This window comes from Colossoma macropomum, unplaced genomic scaffold, assembly GCF_904425465.1.
Source record: "Colossoma macropomum unplaced genomic scaffold, Colossoma_macropomum, whole genome shotgun sequence".
Classification (NCBI taxonomy): Eukaryota; Metazoa; Chordata; class Actinopteri; order Characiformes; family Serrasalmidae; genus Colossoma; species Colossoma macropomum.
The window spans coordinates 37,502,870-37,523,450 of record NW_023494793.1 but is presented as its reverse complement, the minus strand read 5'-3'; the positions used below and the strand labels follow the sequence as shown (position 1 = coordinate 37,523,450).

Sequence of the window (20,581 nt, the reverse complement as noted above, 5' to 3'; positions counted from 1 at the left end):
AAACTTTCAACTCGCTCAAACTGCTTTAAGGTATTAATTAAGGTCATACAGATTGGTCTCTGTGCTTTAGAGGTCAGTATGGCTTATGGTGAACTATAAAAATAAACAAAACCATGTAGCTGAACACTGCGGGCAGCCACTTAAGACAACAGATGCTGTGCTGAATTCCAACTCCCGCGCAGAATCCAACTCCCTTTCACATGCATGAATGTCATGCAGGCGTATGGATACTAGATCATGTTTTCTGTTGTTTCTATTTTTAAACTTATCATCATAGACAGATAAAACATAGATTAACAGTATTAATACAAAGAAACAACTGAAATTGCAAAATGTAATGTTTAGCATCCATATGCCTGTGACATGCTGCACAGGAAGGGAGGCCACCTGTTACATACTCACTCACTGGCTGACTGCGGGTGAAGTTTTGCTCATTTTTATAGTTCACAGTAAGTCATACCGTGTCCTAAACCACATTGACGAGTCTGTGCAACCTCAGTGAAGACCTGAATGAAGCCGGTTGAGAAGTTTTGGAAATGTATTTACTGAAAAGATTTGGATGACTATTGGCTTTTGTAATAACCTCTTAGCTCCAGTTTAGAAGGAAAATTCAGACATCAAACATGTCTTGGCTGATCGACTGGGATAAGTGTAATCCACTCCTTTAATCTGGGTAGCATATAATTAGATTTGTAGAGTTCATTGCATGCTTGCATTATTACACCGCTAAAAGTTACCCCTTCAGGTATACAAGCTGTTGTCACAACAGCGACGATGACATAAAGTTAGTTGGGCCACTGACGATTCCTGTATTGAGTGTGAGGTCACCGTGCAGAAGCACGGAAGCATTACTCAGTTCTGAAAACTGATATTCGTAAAAAATCCCGGTGTGTAAGCAGTGCCACAGGTGGTTTTGCGAGTGAATGTCAGCCGTGGCAGAGCGAGCTAGAATGTGCCAATGAAGCTTTAGGGGGGTTGAATTGCATTTAATCCTATCATACTGCTGCACATGTGTTCCCCTGCAAGGAGATATACTGCAACCCATAGAAAGCATTCACCCTTCATTCCAAGGCGCGCGCACACACGCGCGCACAACCCGCAAGCAATAATAAAAGTCCACCACCTTATGACTCACCATATCTGTGAGCAGGGAACAGCTGGAGATGTTTAAAGAATAATATGGTCACTGCTGAGTTTATGAAAATATCCTGCACAAGTTACAGTCTGCATTTCCACTTTCTCTTTCCACCACCGGGCTACTGACGGTCACACCCGAGTGGTTACGGCTGTGCCGGCGTTCAGGACAGCGGGGTTCTTTGGAACCACTTTTGATTCCATAAAGAACCTTTCAGTGGATGGTTCTTTTGAAGTAATACTCAAGTGGTTTTTCTACCTAATCTCTATTTGTTGCACATGTAGCATAGAATCAGTTACCATAGACAATAACTTTAATGTGGCTCTGTAATCTTAGTCTTTTGAGGACACATCTAAGGTCAAATTGTTAAACTTTTGGTTCAGGACTGTCGCCAGATCTACCACAAATAAGGGCATGCTTACTCTAAAACCCACCCTTGTACCTCAAATCCAGGTTCCAGTCTTGGATTCTGTAATCACTGGTAGTTAATTGAATTGTTGATGTAACTGATTGGCCACCTGGTGTCATACCCACCAGTAGTAGTGGGCAATATACCGGTTCATCTGCTGAAATTATTTTTAAGGTGTTAGTATTGTCATTACTGTTGGACCGGAATGCAAATGAATTCAGATAAGGCGATGTACAAACAGTGCAACCACAGTGCAAACCCTGAGCTCTTGTGTAGTGAGTTGTAGCCTGAGATAATTTCCCACTTAGTTTGCTCCCAGTCTGATAATTCTACCCACATTTAACCCAACGCTTCTCTCCTTGTTGCGAGATTGCAAGACTACCCTGTACTTAGAAAAGAATGGAAAACCCATTGACTCAAAACTCACTTGTAACAGAGTCCAGTGTCCAGAGTACAGCTCCAAGTTCTTTAGCTAAGCAGCAAGTTATTTTATTAAGTACATGCTTTTAAATTATAGTATGTTTTAAGTGACCTTGCACTAGATTCCTTTTTCAAGAACCATCCATTGAACGATGCTTAAGGGAACCAAAAGTGGTTCTCCTACCGCTCCAAGGAATGTGAGATGGAGCAGCAGGCACTCAAAACCTCAGGGAGAGAAAACGAGACAGGGTGGAGTCACTGGCTCCGGGTTTTTCTCACTGTAATAAATGGTTCAGGCTGCGTATATGATAACCTCTGACACACATCAGAGATGGGCGGGAGAGAGAGAGGAGAGAAACCCAGCTGGCATCAGAATTTAACATTACTCAGCAGCATAGATCTGTGTAGAATAATGCATTTCTGCTTGGGTTAAGGTTATATAGTTCACTGAGACAATTTCGCATTAAAGAAATTAAATCCGATAAATTCGATGTGAGACACAGGATGCTGAAGAAATCATTCAGAGAAGCTGACTTGGCTTGGCCGACTCGCCGCAGACATAATAATTAAAATGAAGTTGGGTTTTGAGGGTGAAATATGCTACAGCTCTGTGTGTTCTCCGTCCAAGCACCCAACAGGGAAATATAAATGTCCTCTCATCCATCCTGGTATCAGCCCTGAGGCCAAAGGCCACTCCTCAGGGACCGGTCCTGTTTTGTTTTCTGTCCAGATTATTTATTGGGAGTTTGTGTGTTTATGCATGTTTTAATATACCTCCCGCCACCCACAGCACTGCTGTTCATGATCAAATGTTCAGGTCACGGGCCTTCAGCTTTGGGCCCGTTCCGGAGGTATTATGGAAAAAGACTGCATTTGCTGTTTGTCTCTGTGCCGGTAATAACAGTCTCAGTATATTATTTGCGGTGATGATATTTTTGAAATGCGCTCTCCCTCCATATGGGCTGCGCATTCAATGCATATCATAATAAACACTGCTTGTGCGGTGAAATCTTTATGTTTGCCTTTCTCAGAAGCGTTCCAGTGGAGTGAAAGGCTGAGCTTTCTCACAGCAGTCAAGGCTGCGTTAGGGAAGGTTCTGCTGCTGCACAATTAATTACATATTACGTCTTATCACACTTTTAGACTCTAATAAGCTAATCATAATGGACTGCAATTAATGCATGCTATTCATGAGCACAGGCACCTCATCAGAATCAAGCAGGTGTAAAAAGGAGGAAAAAATCCTTAACTCTGTAACGAGGGCTGCCTGACGTGTAGAGGCTGTGAAAACTAGAGCATAATTTTTTCTTTTTATTGTCGATTGGAAAAATAAGTACCAGTAGTGCCACATTTAAAAAAAAAAATCTTTCAAAAGATGTTTTTTTATTTTTTATGCAAATCTTCATATATCATCGCTGTCCAAAGAAAAACAAGCATCTCCAAAATAGTAACTTTACAGGAAAGGGCAAAAACACCCTTATCTTTTAATGTATATTAATGTAAAAAGATTTTATCCTAATTAATTTTAGGGCATTTCTATTGGTCTGATCATCATAAATTGTCACACAATGTAAAGGAGAACCCCTGTGTTCAATATGATGTAGAAAAATAAAAATCACCAAAAATGGAGATGTTTTTCTTTGGACAGCAACAATATGGTACTGCAGTAAATCCAGTTGAACAGGTGTATAATGAGACATGCACTGTTCTTTAAAGGGATATTTCACCAGTTTTAAAATTGCAGCATGATTCAATGGTTGAGATGTAAACAGAGCCTTTCAGAATGGGTTCTTGTGGAGAAAATTAACAATTCTGTTTCTCGTACAATGGTGCTGATAGGAACCAAAATGACCAGTGAGCATACACGTGTTTTTATGAGTTTTAATGGTTACATAGTGGTGAATCTGAAAAGAATAGTTTTCTTTGGGGACTAGTTTGCTGCACATTGCCATGCGTATACCTCTCTGATAAATACAGATTTGAAAAATGTTTTAAGCAAAAATCTTACCCAAAAACTATTAAAATGAATTTCAGTTATTATGTAAGAGATATTTTAGAATCTCTTCAGATGCCTGGTTCCCATCACCACTGTAAACAATTCTTGGACTTGGTAAGTTTATATAAAAACACCTTGATGCATCAAAAAAACCCAGAAAGACTCATCTGGAACTGTAATCAGTGGTCAGGAAGCTCACAGCACACACAGTGATTGGTTCAAAGGCTTATTTGCATATTGCAGCCTTCTACAGTAGAGACATTGCAAAAGCTGATATCGTGATGACAGTTACCAAACAATATGTTGTTCAGCTCTGTCTGTATTCAGTCATGTACATTTACTCTAAATGCACTGACCGGTCATATTCAGAGGTCTGTGAGCTCAGAGATGTTCCACATATGTTGTGGCTCCTCAGTCAGTTAATAAACACAGCCACAATGCCAGTAAAAATAAGCAGCACTGTTGTTTCAGCGTCTTCCAGCTAAAGTCTTGTACGGGGCAAGAAGAGGAGAAATGGTGGCTCCACATGTCCAATAATGCTGTGTAGTGTTTAATTTGTTAATCATTACTGGAATATTGGCCTTGCAGTACTGAGATCACAGAACGCTGCAGCACACAGATGAGACCTCTAACCAGTCACAATGGTTTTGCTGTGTCTTGGCTAATTACATTTCTAGAGAAAACAGTTTCTTTGCCTTTTTAAGATAATTAAAGGAATTTGTGTAATTCAGTAAAGATAAATAACCTTTAAAGGTTGTGTTTTTTTAATATATTACCAGTCATATCGCAGTTGCAACCTGCACCATAAAAGTGTTGAAGTAAATAACACTCAAACGACACCTGAGGTAAGGAACTCAATTCCTGCTCTCAGCATACTCTCAAAATCATCTCATATTGAGCTCTGTTAATGACACATTAAATCCAGTGGAAGGGGAATTCCACCAGTTTTTTTTTTAAATCTGCATAATTAAATGGTTAAGATGTAAACAGTCATTAAGAGTGGTTTCATGTGCTCCTTTCTAGAGAGGCTTACCGTCAGAACTGTTCACAGTGGTGGTGATAGGAACCAGACGTCTGAAGCATTTAAAGCCTCTGAAAGCTCCCTTACAGAAATTTATTACTTGAAGTGGTTATGGATATGCTTGATGATGCTGGTATTTTTTGAGTTAAGATGTTGGTCTAAAATGATGTTGGTCTAAAATGAGCCAGAGGCGCAAGCAGGGGGTTTCAAAGCAAAAAAGTCCCCCCATAAAAAGTCCTTTTTGGTGGTTTATCACTATTTTACCATTATCAACATTCCATTTAAAATTCCTGTCACATCAGTGTAAAGAAATCTGAGTTGGTGAGTTTCTCTACCGTGAACCGTTTCATATCAAACCGCTCAGTGATGGTTGAACAGTCAGTAAAATTCCCTTTTAATTGAAATAGATTCAGCTGGGTGCAAAGTACTGTACTTCATCACAATAACGATGACTTGTGCTCTTTTTAATTTAAGTTAAATCAGCACAGAAGGATACTTGCAAACTGTTGCATTAATTTTTTACATAGGAGGAAGATTTTGTGCAGAGTACCAATATACAGTCTTATGCAAAAGTTTGGGCGTCCCAGTCAAATTACATGTTAGTAAGTGAGAATAAGTTAATACACCCACTACACACCCTCTACAGCATCAGTGTGTCAAACACAAGGTCCGTGGGCCAGATTAGGCCCACGACACAATCTATAACAAACTTATTTTAATTTCCTATTAATATTAGCTCGTTTCAGAATGCACTGCACTACAGTCCCCAGCATGCACTGCAACGTAATGTGCTCTCTGGCTCTCCTACCCCAACAACAATCTGTGGGACAGCGACAATATACACTTCAATTCTACACAATTCCACACCAGTCACATCACCAAACACACTAACTACAGTTCAGCCAATATAAACAATTAACGTCAGCTCAGCAGCTCAGAAATTGAACCCAAGTATTAATGAACTTGCTGCAAAGAAAGGATGCCAGGTGTCTAGTTCGAGCAAGTAGGTAGGTTTATAAGACTTAACTCCTGGGGACGTTTAAATTTAGAATATTTCAAGTATTCATCAATATTTCAAGGTTTACTACAAGTGCCTATATTTTACTGTTGCAGTTTTTGTGTATTTTGAATAAACAGTGGTCAGTTCGGTTTCAGCAAAATGTTACTTAAAAATTAAACAAAACATAGGCGTTCTCTGTCCCACGGATTTGTTGAGATTTTTTTAATACGGCCCTTTTAGTGGTTGAGTTTGACACCCCTGCTCTACAGAGAACACCCGTCTGCACATTTTAATGCAAAGGTTCTGGCACATTTTATATTTTTTGCTTTCCGTTTTCCAATATGTTAATATTCCAGTAATGTTCCAGTATATTCCAATATGCTGTGTTTTAGTTTGAGGGTGTTTTAACTTATTTTCACTTAGAAAATCAACAAAACATGACCAGGATTGATCAAACCTTTGCATATGTCCATAAGCGTACTATGAAATGTGGGCCGTTTCAGCTGTAATGCAGACCTAATGTGCAAGAGGCGGGCTGGGATTTCTGGGCTGGGAATTACACAGCTGCGCTCCGCTCGGGCTGGCGCTGGGCGTGTTTGTGATCGGTTTCATGCTTCTGTGTGGGTGTGTCGGGGGCAAGGTCATTAATCAGAGGATCAGGGTCTGCGGTGAATAAGGATAATGATTTTCATCTCGGTATCTGCAATCAATGAAACGTTCGCTCGCTCCGTTTCCATTGGCTGCGTGCCTCGCGGAGTAGCCTAACTTGTTTATAGAAAAACCAAAAGCTGCACAGGCCAGCCCTCCTTTCTCGGAGGCAAACAAATGGGCTGAGATAATAGATCATGTTTCGCCAAACACCAGTGTTGTAATAATATTAATGTCTCTTCAGATCACTGAAAAAAGCCATTGAATTTAATCTACTTCAGATGCGAACACTGTTTCTGTATCAATAAAATGTATTACATCAACATAGTTTTGTCTCCTCATGTTTGGCAGTAACTGTGTTGATGTAATATATTTTATTATGTGAATAATAACGTACACATTTGAATCAAATAGATTCAGTTCGTCATTGTTTTTCAGGTTGACATGGTGCGATAGTGTTACGTGTTAGTCTACCTGTTCTGCTGTGGACTGAAGAGTGCTGGTGTATGCTGGGTAATTGCCTCCTATCTCCCCCTGTGATGGCCTGTTTGTTTTGGCAGGAGAAAAGAGAGCGCGGGCTGCTTTTCTCAAGCTGTACGGAAATCACCCAAGAGCCGTTAGTGCTTCCTGTCCCTGCAGGCTGGTGCTAGAGTTAGCAGGAACGCAGAGGCTCCAGGAGAGAGGGAGAGAGACAGGGAGAGAGAGAGTGCTGTTATCACACTCTTGTATTCAACACAAATATATGTATTTTTCTCAGCCTAGTCATTTTGAGGCCAAGCCGTGCTCTCCGTTTGTAGTTGTTGGTACAGCACCACAGCTCAATACCCTCTGATCACAATTTCGATATTTCTTCTGTCACACGGCAGACTGTGTGTGGTCGTGGTCAGACTTTCTTCCATGGAGCTCTAAAAAGATCCTCCCTCTCCTCTTTTTCCGCATTCATTTTCAACTAGCAATGATCTCTGCTTAGTCTGGAGGAAGAACCATCCCAAACTTTGCACGCCTCCACTTTGTTTTGCTCTCCAGACTCCGCCTGGCTTTAACCCAGTTGGGAGATGTTTCTACAGCCACTTTGTAATTAGTGTGCTGAGATGAGTTATGGAGAGAGCACTTCAGCTGAAGAAGTGTATGTGCAAAATATTTCCAGAAGTGATTAAAGATCATAACAAAGATCGACATTAATGCTACATCCACACAACTGGAAGAATACCACACTGAATCACTGAACAATGAGACCAACACTTACAAAGTTCTTCAACCAGGTTACCTGGTGTTAAGTATGGGCAATGTAGCACAGATATGACATCATGATACTTGAAGGTATTTTCTCCATACATCAAATGTTAAGAGTGTTCGGGTAACAGTTTCAATATGTATTGAAATTTAAAACTGTTGCTGTTACATCCATCTTATATCATCTTTCGTTGTGATCGTTGTCAACGATCAAAACTAGACATGGAGAACTATTTATCTAAGCCAAACTTGTATGTGTAGTATATAATTAGAGCTCAGTAGAATCATTTTAACATACGTAATATCAATTTCATTGAATCTTGACATCAAAATAGAAATTTGTGTCAAATCTGAAAATATGTGCATTGTGAAGCTTACTTTATGTAAACATACATTGTTACAATAGCATATTATTAACATATAAACACAAGTCACCTGTTCAGACACCTGTTCTTTTTTTTTCCTCAAAGAAATGTGTCATGTAGAGACACCACTGTATGGTATCAAACAGAATTTTGAACTTTGTTTATTGCTGCACCCCTGCTAAACGTACAGTGTTTCCCTAAAGTGTGTTTCATTGTGAGGAAGTGTGGGAGGGGGATTTCATTAGAATGTATACATATCTGAACATTTGCATTTGCTAACCTGGTATTCCAATAAGGCAGTAAGTGAATGTTAAACCTCTAATGTTTTTTATTTTTAGATGTGCAGCACCTCAAAGAGTGAGACTTTGCACCACTGACACTGTGTGCCATTATTTATTCATAACAATATAAAAAGTTTTCTCTTTGTAATTTGTTAAGATGGAACGAAATTGAAATCAATGTTGTTAGAATGTTAGAATGGGACGAAACATGCTGGGTTGGTTGTCAGTATACTTTGGGGTAGTCTTAGCCTCAGACGCTCCGCCCACACAGAAATTAAATGTCTGATACCTTTTGCACACAAAGCTGACTTCAACTGTCAGGATTCTGTCAGTTGCATTCTGATCGGCTATCCTCACATCTACACACTTTAATTCAGTGTTTTTCTCATCCGGATGGGAAACAAAGTTTTGTTTTTCCAGCTAAATTCTAGTCAGCAACAATGAACAGCTTCCTGCACTGGACTTTATGATGAAAAGTCTAACACCACCTTCCTGAAAAGGTATGTGGTTGTCGGCCACATTTTGTGGTGAAAAACTTGTGAGCTCATGTGTTGGAAGCACTGACTTATCAAGATATTTAGTTTTTCTGAGGATATGAACAAGCAGGAATGAACAAATACCCCAGAAAATGAATACATTTTAAAAATGCTATGAAAGACTATGTGTTCAGTAGCATTTTGTAATTTAATGTTTCTGAATGTAACCTATTTAAGAAGGGATGGAAAGAATAAAAGTGAATAATTACAATCAGATGATTTCATAATGGGCAGACATCCAATCAGCTACTTGTTACTATGAGGATAGTGCAGTTACTGTTGTTTTTTTGCTTTTAGAGGTACCTACCTATGATATTCTCAGAAAAACACATTGTAATAATGTTTATCACAATAATTTTAACATATCATAATATCGCCCACCCCTACATTGAGTTCAGCTTCATATATTTTACACATGTATATCTTTCCAAAAGAAATCCCACCCACCACCCCCTCCTGCTACTAGGTACCCTTTCATGGCCTTTCTTTGCCCTGAATGCAAAGCTAAATGAAAATAAATAGAAGTCGCTATTTCTTCCTGCACCTGTGCCATGCGTGTGCAGTCGGAGTGCTATCTGCAGCGCAACCGCAACAGACTCCCCGTAATCTCACCTCTGGGAAATAAACCCAAGGTTGTCAGGGTTTTTTATGGAACGCTGCAGCGGCAGAGGCTGGTGGATGAAAGTGTCTGTGAACGCGTGTGCACGGGCACGTACTAGTTTCATGCGTCTGTATATCACAGCGATGTGCGAAAGGATGTATGTGGGTGCGCTCGAATCCTTAATAAGGCCTCTTTATGTAGCTTTAATGTGTAGTTATTTAGCAGCTAAAAGGGTCTCAAGGTAGTTACAGTATATCACCAGATTAAACAGGCTCTATCAAGCCGACCTCCAAGCTGCCTCAGCCTTGTCCTTCCCTTCTGGTGGAGCGAGGGCAGGAAGCCTTTGTGTACTTTTTATGAGAAGAAGCATATCCCATTCCACATGACAGCGTTTATCGCGTTTATGTTTCGTAAAGATAAATAATCCGGTCTGTATTTGCTCATGTAGTGACGTGCTGTGGTAGTTGTGCACTTAAAACAAACGTGATTGAGAACAGCAGTTTACATCCTGTCTCATAGAGCTGTAAGTGACTGATGGCATACAGCAACCCTGCAAGCTTTGAGTATTAGATTGACTGCATGGCTGTTCATAGTAGTATTTGTGCATATGGAGCCATAATATAATTAAAGTTCAACAAATCGCATTTAAGCACGGTAAGCTTTTCTACCTGTTCTCGGATCGCCCGCCCACGCCGGCAGCTCTCTCTGAGTACTCACATCATACTCAGTTTCAAGTCAATAAATCTTAAGTGGCCTGTACTCGTGCAAAACGAGCATAATAAAGCAAGTCATTTAAAATCCATTTCATCAGGATGCGGGGAAAGGGATTTTTATTGTTCATTGTTTTAGCGTCAGCCTCTTTCTGTCCCCGCTGTTCCTCCGCAACAGATCGCATCATCATCCCTCTCCTTGTCCAGTCCCTAGAGAAGCCTCACAGTGGGGTGCCATCCAGTCAGTAGCAGGCAGCGGATGAGACCCGATGTCCACCGGCCATTTTGCTGGCCGTTCTCGCCCTGTGCCGATCAGCGTGTGATTGGGCAGGAAATGGAGCTAATTCTGCGGTATAAATCAGCGTGCGGGGCGCGGCTTGGCCCTGGAAAGGCCTGACGGAGTGGATTTACGAGCCGCCTCGGCCCTCGGCCACGTTTGATCACTGCTAAATCTGTTTGCTGTAAATCGACTGTCATGGAACAAGCCAGAGAGATGTGTTGCGTCTGGAGCTGGCGCATCGTTCTCCGCATGCTACATGCAGGACGCAGCGAGGGTCCGCCGCTTTAGGCCTATGGTAGACTTCATGCTATATGGAAAAAACCATCAGGCTGCGATTGTGCTGAGGTCATGACATGACTTGTGGTCTAGTGGAACACATTGACTTGATAGAGCTCAACACTTTGACAAATTCTGTATATCTGTTGCCAGATCAGCCTTAAGCAATAGGAAAAGCCAACATGCCAAAGTATAATTCATAACACAAGCAAAACAAGCTACTCAGCGAATCGTTAGCTAACAGACCTGTTTTTCACTAGTGAGAGCTAATTTATTTAGTTTATTTTAACCACATGTAATGTGTTCTCTGCACATGCGACAGTGGCGAGCACACCATTGTTTCCTACTTTGAGCTCCGCCATACTGAGGCGTTGAATTGATTTAGAAATTACAGTTTGTTCCCACCTTAATACGTCTACATACGCACCCAAGTTTAGCCCAGATTTTCTAATGGTTGTCACCAGATGTTCTCGTTACAAGAACAACCTCTGGAAGTCACCAGCGATCACACAGCATGATGTTCATTTGATACCTGATTTGTCTTTGTAAGTAGATATTTTATTATGATTTGAATTTGGTGAAAAATTACTGTTTTGTGTATTTGTTATTATTCCTGGTCAAAATGCATCCAGGTCTTCATTATGGCTGCTCAGACTTGTCGAAGTGGTTTAGTGCACAGTATAACTTGATGTGAACTATAAAAATTAACAAAACTTGTAGTAGCCGAACGAAGTTGTCAGCAACGTTTGTGCTGAGTTCCGACATGTTCACGCATGACTTGCAGGCATATGGATGCTACAGATTACGTTCACGATTTCTGTTGTTTCTGTCTATACATAACTGTTTTTATAGCTTATCGAGACTACCAGCGCATGTGATGTTATTGGTATAAGATTTCATTCACTGTTAGCCATATTAGCATTTTGGAATGAGCTTTCCTCTTAGCTCAAGTTATCACTATTGTTTTGCTGTTCTATTCAAATATAATCATGTAAATACAGGATTAATTTACAGTTACATTCAATTTATATTATGTATCGCTGTTGACATTGGAGTCTGAGTTTCTGATTTTTCCATTTGTTTCAATGTCAAGAAATTTGGTGTCCAAATTTTGCTTCTTCAGTTTAGCACTGGAGCTGTGAGGCTTACCTTGCTAGAATTCAATAGTCGGGTGACTATTGGGTGAAATCTTTTATATTAATACATCCCCCCAAACTTCAGTCTCAACCTGCTCAAACCACATCCTGGCGTTCATTAAGGTTGCTCAGACCTTGATGTGTTTTTTTGCAGTGTAACTTGATGTGAACTATAAAAATAAACAAAACGTCACTGTGTAGCTGAATGCTGCGGGCAACAGCTGCTGTGGTGAATTCTGAGTCCATGTGCATGCATGTCATATAGGCATATAGATGTTACAGATTACGTTTACAATTTCTATTGATCTATTAATCTAATGTCCATATATCTGTGTGATGTGCTAGCATGCAAAAGGAAGTCTGATTCTGCGGGGGAATAATATAATTCATCACAACAATAGTATAATTCATCATAATTTGGCACAACAAAAGATATAGGTGGCTGTTGACTTCTAGTGTTTGAACACCAAACATGCCTGGGCTGATTGACTACACCTGGGCTAGGTGGAAAATGTACTTTTTATTTTTTCTCCAAACCTCTACTTTAAATTGCAGCCTTTTTATTATATCAGAGGTACCAGAATTAACAAGCAATATATTGTGTGGTCCTGTCACTGTGATTCTGAGGGCAGGCCTGAACGTGAAATCCTGCTGTTTTTATTCCCTTGTCCTTTAATTAAAACCACCATTTCCACCTTTGAAACAGGTTTTGTGTGCTGTCCTCACAGGATGGCTGATTTGTAGTGACAGCTAGATCAGACCCAGCAGGACTGAGATCAGACTCACTGACCCCTCCCGCATAATTCCGCTCGCGACGTATGAGCTTTAAACTGTAGTTTGGCGCAGGCTCATCGATTTCCAACCTTTCGCCTTGTTAAAAATGTCATTGAAATGTCATTGGATTTAATAGAAACTCTTTCCTTTTTGACATTTCAGTCCCCTTTGCCCCAGAGACCAATAAAGCTTAATAAAGCTTTTAAACAGGCAGCAGCGCAGTGCTGAAGGCTTTGTGGATCCTGATGCCACTGGCTGTGATATTCACCTGCTGCTGAATTACTTGAGTGGCTTGGCGTGAATGATAAAGGTTGGAAATAAACTCTGCAGGGTAGTGGATTTCTAGGAGGGGAATAGACCCACTGGCTGAAATGAAACCTGTCAGTGACACTGAGGATAATTTTAAGGAGCTAAAAAGCTAAAAGCCGATAATATGGACCGGTGTTATTTTAAATACTGTTAAAAATGAAACAGAATTCAGTTATTTTTGTTAAATAGTACTTTACTACTGATGTTGGTTGTTAACTGTGAATGGTTAAATATGATTCTCAACTTTTCTTAAACTCAGCTAAACAGCAGAAGGTCTTAATGTAAATACTGTAGAGCTGGGCCAGAACTACAGTGTAACACTGCACTAATTGCACTAAATATGATTGCGTTATCAACAAGATTTTGGCAGATCCTGAGGAATTCCACTGATTTTTCAGATTTTCTGCATAATTAAATGGGTAAAATGGAAACTAATCTTTTGAAATTGTGTGAAATGCTCTGTTTTATAGAATCTTGCCAAGTCATACTTTTTCACAGTGGTGATGATAGGAACCAGACATCTGAAGTGGTGTCTCTCAAAGCTCCCTCACAGAAAGTTAGCACATGAAGTGGTTATGAATATGTTGCCTGATGCCTTAGATATTGTGTTTATAATAGTTCTGAAATATGATTTTGGCCTAAATTGTATATATTTTTTAAATTATTATGGTGGTTGTACATGCAGGGCATCGTAAGGGTAAAATAGTCCCTTATTTTTTCAGATTATCACTATTTTACCATCATCAGATTTACACATAAATATTTATATTTGTGTTGTAGACATTGTAACCTCTGGTTCCTATCACCACCACTATAAAGAAATCTCGATAAATTTCTCTGCAAAGCATTTTACATCAAACCACTCTGAATGACTGTTTTCAGTGCTGTCTGGTTCAATTAATTCATGATGAAATTTTGAAAAATGGAATTTTCCTTTAGGTGTGCAGAACTGTAGTAAAGAGTAATATTATCAACCAACCTATATACAGGTCAGGCCCATCCTTAAAGATTACCATCCATGAAAATGGTTCCCTCTTGAACTCCTCAATCCACCAAACCTCCTCCCTGTGATGATTGGTAACTTCAGCTCTTTAGAAAACTGAAGCTGGCCTACTGTAGGTGAAGGAACCTGGGTCAAGTTTCTTCTCGACTTATGAAAGATTTATACTTTCTCTAAAAGAAGCGTCTGCAAAAATTTGATGTCGTATCCATATTAAACACTTGTCTTAGGTGGATTATGCTCACCTCAGCCGTGAACCCTAAATCCTCTTTTCTGTGATCTGTTTGACATGCCTGTGGAGTACAGAAGCCTGCGCCGCGAGTGTTTAGCTGTGCCTGGCCCTGTGTGAACTATAGTTGGATTTGACAGCAGATCAGTAGACAGGGTGTCGGTGTGGTGCGTGGGCCGCTGAGCTGGTGTTACACAGCAGAACTCCACTGGAGCAGAGAGAACGTGCGCCAGATGTGGCCTCTTTACCCATCGCGATCCGTTTGCACTAGATGTGCCAGCAGCCACTCTGATTTTATTTATCAATTATTTAATTTATTTATTTAAATGGGAATTTCTCTGTTTTTTCAGTTTATACTTAATTCAGTCGTTGAGATGTAAAGAAAGAGCCTGGCTTTTCAGAGCCCGTCACAAAAACCAACACATTCACTACAAAAAATGGTATCTTGTCAAGTGGAATCATCTTAAATCTAATCGATATATCTAACATTTCCCATTTTGAGAAGGTTTTCCACTTATTATAAGATTGTCTAGCTTATTTCCAGATTTTTTTTACTTGTTTTAAGTCATTTTATTAAGTAAAATTATCTCACTATACTGGCAGAAGCACATTTCTAAATGATCTGCCACTATAGTGAGAATTTTACTTCATAAAATTACTTTAGTAAAAAGTCTAGAAATAAGTTATCTTAAATGAAGCTTACAACAATCTCAACAGGAGAAATTTGAGATTTCTTGGCTACATTTAAGATAATTTTATTTGACGAGACATCATTTTTAAGTGTTTGCATCTGTTCACCTATTCAGCCTACAGTAGTTTAGCCCCACCCATTAATGCTGAAGTAATTAAGGAGTGTCTCAGCCAGGACTGCTTTTTAAGTGAAGGACAATACAGCACAGCCAATCAGAACACAGCTCATTTACATAGATTGGTCTTAAAAGCACAGTAACACAAACAGTCTGTCAAAAAGACATAAAGAGAGATTGGAAAATTGAATTGTGACTGTTCTTGATACATAAACCCACACAAACACAAAAGCGGAGCTCAGTGATAAAGAATAAAATACAGGAATAATGTGTGATTTGGGCGCTTTGATAATAAATTTAAGGTTATCCAGGAAAAAACTCAAACTAAAATTCTCTTCCAGAAGCTTCCTGAACAAGATAGATAGCCGTACATGCAAGAATTCATTTCCACATATAGCACAAGACATGATTAACATACTAGTGTTGGCTGAGGCTGAAGTGGCGGGGTGGGCAGCGAGGGGACGCAAAGTGAATAATGGCCATAATCTGCCTGCTGAAGGGACAGCAAGCGCCAAGCTGCGCAAAAAGACCTGACAAAACAAGAAAAAGAAATAATAGATAATTTTCCCCTCTCCGTGGGCTTTCAGAGCCAAGGAGGCTCCGCAGAGGAAACACATAATTGAGAAAGCTGTAAAACATTGACAATGAAGTTATAGTAAAGTCCAGATAGCCTGATCAAATCTCAAGGCGAATTACTTGAGAAGGAATTACTATAGATAGAGTATTATAGTGTATTATTTAATCATTTAATAGCTTTTTGTTCTTAGTGAAAAACATGAATGAAACTGGTTCCATTGACTTACATTAAAAGTATAGTAGGTTTTTTCCTTCTCCTGTAAAGTTACCATTTTGGAGATACGAGGTTTTCTTTCGACAACAGTGATTTTCAGTGATATTTCAAAGTTGTTGCTGAATAAAATGACTTTTAAATAGTAAATATTCCTCTGACAGATGATTCCAAACTTTTGAACAGTATTTTACGTATCAAATCTGCCGTCTGTTTCTTAATTAGAAAACAAGAAACCGAAATAATTGACTATTTTACCCCTCTCTGTGCTCTTCTACAGCCAAGGTGCCTCTGCAAGGAAATGCATAATTGCTGGCTGCTGATGCTCCTAGTGGTTTAAGTGCCATTGCTTGGCCACCTTTCTTTTTATGCCTCCGCATCCAAACTAATCACTTTAGCTCGGCGCCCTGGCTGACACAGGTACAAGCTAATGAACAGGAGTGCTTACGGCCGGTGCATTGCGGGATCGGGCCGCTCGGGGGCCGCCTGGCGTGTCGCTGCAACCCTTATCTGCTTGTTTCGTGTCATAATTTAATGGGAGGCTCTGTAACTTCGTTAAAGGTCAGGGACGAGTCGCGCTCATGAATAGGCGCTCGGCGGTTAAGAGGGCAGCTTTTAAGCACCTGTCTGTGGCTGGCTGGACCAGGCCCAGGCCCTGGGCAACTGCCTGCCTCCCTGCATGCTGATTGAGGAGCTGGTAAGGGTGGACAGTATGATATATGAAGAGATTTATAACGTCATGATACTTGGCGTATTCACGATGAATGATAAATTATTCAGTGTCTCTAAGGTTTGCAAGTTGTAACAGACAAAATGCATCTACTATTACACAAATAAACAATTTAAGAGGGAACAGGCTGGTAAAAAAACAAGCAATTGGTAAAAATAAGCTAATGATGGAAGATGGTGTCATACTGGGCTGACATCCTATCAGCTACTTGTTACTGTGCAGTTTATGCTATTACTGGTTGTTGGCTCTCTACCGTCAAGTTTCGCGTGATGTCACACTGTATAGTTGCCACCGTTTTGAAGACCGAATCATGGAGTGGCTGCGCTGTGCGATGCCTTCAGTTTGCTGTGCTTTGTGAATGATACAATTGCAAGACACGACAGAAGCCGAGAACGACAAGAGACACAGATCTTTAATTCAGTGTTTTCAAACTCCAGGCTTGGAGCCCCTGCACTGTATAGTTTAGTGTTTCTCTCTGCTGTTCACACATCGTTCAGCCCAAGAAGGGATTAATTAGCTAATAATATAAGAGATTTTAACCAGGGAAACCACAATTATGCAGGGCAGGGGTTGCAGGACTGGAGTTGGGGAACTCTGCACTAACTGCACTAGCAAACTTATAAAATCATGTCTGTCAAAACACGACGCGGTTTTCCGACCCACGACATTCAGTCTTATATTTAACGTTTATGATTCATTCAAACGTCATTTAAATCTCCAGAAACAGAGAAGTAAAGTTATACCGGCTGTTTGCAGCTCCGTTAGGGGGACGACTGTTCATCTCTCGGCTGTTAATATTAGCTAAAGCGATCTAAAGGTTGTTCACATCTGTGTTAATTAGCTGATGTCGTTACCCTTCCTATGATGAGAGAGTTTTTTCTTCTGCTTATGCAACACCATGGGATCCTTTACCTACCCTGACGTGAATAGTGGGCTTCTGTGCTTTCAAATGCTTTGAGAGACTCTCCAGAATAGGAAGAGGGGTTTTGTATGAGATAAATATAAATGTCAGGAAAACACAAATTTGATAGCTTTTTAAGTGGGACCAGGAGTTCAGGTGAAACTGTATAAGGCTCGCAGCCTATTTTAGCCATCTTTCACCTCTAGTTACGTTCGTGTAGAGCAGTGAAGCCAGAAATTCGGTCCCAAATATGGTGGCCACAACAGAAAAATCACGTGACCGAAACCCTAGGATAAGTGGTCTAAATCTGTCTTTTTTTGATGATGCATGCAGCCTTTCAGTGTTCTACTGTTGAAGATATCCATAAAAGCGTATTGTAACATTATTTATCATGATAATGATATCATATCATCATACCGCCCTCCCCGAGCAGCTAGCATCGCAGGTGAAGATGGAAGCATTTACCTCTCCTTCACTACCTTACAGGTGGCTCCAGCAGAAGAAAAAGAGCCATTTTTCCTCTCTCTCCCACCTGAAGTTTGACAGAAAATAATGTGTCATATTTTTCCCCTGTCTCTCGTCAGCAGCAGTGGCTGCCACTAACATGCGACTGCCAGACGCGTTTTATCATTCAGTTCCCATCCCGCCGCTTCTCAATTTCCGCCTGGACTAACCTCGACGCTGGAGCTAACCTTGGAGGCTGCGCTGCCGAAAATGAGCCATTAGATTCCTGTCCGCTCCTCAGCTCCGCCATCACACCGCTCCCAGCCTGCATGTGTATTATAATGCTTAATAAACCCACATTATGTCATCATAGGAATGTACACACATATTTGATAGCACAGAGAGAGAGAGAGAGAGAGAGAGAGAGAGAGAGAGAGAGAGAGAGAGCGTGCACAAAACGGCTGAAAGAGAAAATAGAGATTATTACAGTCATTAGTGAGGCTGTTGGAGAAGTTGCCGCTGTTCAGAAGTTTGGAATTATTGTTTGAAAGTTTATTCACTTTTTTCAATAATAGAAAAGAAGTATTTCTGCAAAAATTATGTAATATTATTCTGATTTGAGGCTACCACTGTACATCTTCATAGTATTCAAATAATTTGTAGGAAGTATTGATGGTTCTTTGAATGACTGACTAACATTGAGAATGAAGTTCTGAGTGATAAGTGATGATTATTTATCAATTAATAACTTTTTGTTCTTCCCCTTAAATTGAAACATTGAATTAAATCTAAATCTAAAATAACCTATTATAATGTGTGAGTCTTTACTGCACATGTTTTTATTATTAAATACAATGACAGATATGAACCCATATAAATCACAGGCTTATTACATCCCTTATTCAAAAGTACATGGACAGCATCGCAAACTTACAATGCAGAAGTTGTTCTTAGGTTCTAGAAGTGCATCCTGCCTATGAGTCCTGGCCATTTAAAAGGTTTAATATGACAAATGAGTCCAGACTTTTAATGTTAGTGTAAGTCAAACATGTCGTTATTGTTTGTTAATTAAGCTCCTGCATGGTGGGTTTTGCTGCCGGAGGTTGTTGTCCTTCCGGAGACAGCGTAAAAACTGCAGCAAAGAAATGAGGCGGCTGATCTATCATTCTCTGCTCAATAAGCACTCTGTTCCTGCTAATTGCTAAATTGAGGGGGTCTCCACTAAATTCCGCCTGCAAATCGGCCCCTCGTCACATGTCCTGATTAGGGATTAGTTATTTAATAAAAGATCTCACAAAGAACAGCTGTGTGTCCAACCCACCCGGCACCCTCCCCTAACACACACAAAGGACACAAAGTACATTGCTTAGCCACTCTGCTGCTGTCTGCGTCCACCACGCCTGATGGGCTTTCCTCTAGAGGCTAAAGCAGAACAAACATCAGCAAACATCAACAAACATCAGCAAACAAATCATCAAACTACATTAAACCCAGTAAACCCTGACAAATACAACAAACCAAACACAATCAATCCCCGTCAAACCCAGCAAACCCAATTGAACCTAACAAACCCAACATACTACACCAAACCCAACAAACCCATCATATGACATCAAATCCAACAAACCCAATAAACCCTAATAAACCCAGCAAACTCCATCAAACCCAACAAACACCAATCCCAACAAATCCAGCAAATTCCATTAAAACCCAGCAAGCTCTGTCAAACCCAGCAAACACCATAAATCCCCATCAACCCCAACAAACACCATCATTCCCCATCAACCCCAACAAACACCATAATTCCCTATAAACCCCAACTAAAACCTTCAATCCCCATGAACCCCAACAAACAGCATCAATCCCTATCAAACCTAGAGAACATTAACAAACAACATCAAACTCACAAATCCTGTCAACCCCAGCAAACGTCATCAAACCCAACAAACATCATCAAACCCAAATGATTTGGCTGTTGTGTCATACTGGTTGTTGGGAGAATCTAGAATGTTCCTCATCCCTTTGTTTAGAATGTTCTTCCTGTTCACCGTGCTCTAGAATGTTTACCTCCTTTCCTAGTTCAAGAATTTTCTCACCCATTTGCAGTGTTAGACAATGTTTTTACCTACTCACATTATTTTGTTCTACTTTATTAACACTGTTTTAGAGTGTTCTCCCCCAATCTCACTGTTCTAGATCCTTCTCCCCATTCAAACTGTTCGAGAACGTTCTCCCACTTGTTAATTTAGTTGATCAGTTCTTTCTTCTAAACACTGTAAAACAGCTGCCAGCAGTAGAATGTTGGTGTGCTCTGGCCTTTACAGCAGCAGAAAGCCCCACATAGCTGCTAATGTGGGGAATGCAGCAGCATCCCTGCTATGCAGGCCAGAGAAAGCCAAGCTGTGTGAGCCTAAAGTGTAGCACAGCACGCACATTGTGAGCTTGGCTGTTTGGGACAGAGCGCTTTGTAATGTTAAGCAAACAGAAGTTCCTGGACTGCTTTCCTCATAGATGCTCGCATTATCCCATTGGCCGGGGGAATTTCTCAAAGTAA

At 40.3% G+C, this 20,581-nt stretch overlaps 1 protein-coding gene across 2 annotated transcripts in view; it reads left to right on the top strand.

Annotated features, from left to right (window-relative positions):
* Positions 1 to 20,581, top strand: part of LOC118813873 (plexin A3) — a 202,174-nt gene that overhangs the window by 22,944 nt on the left and 158,649 nt on the right. The window lies entirely within an intron of this gene.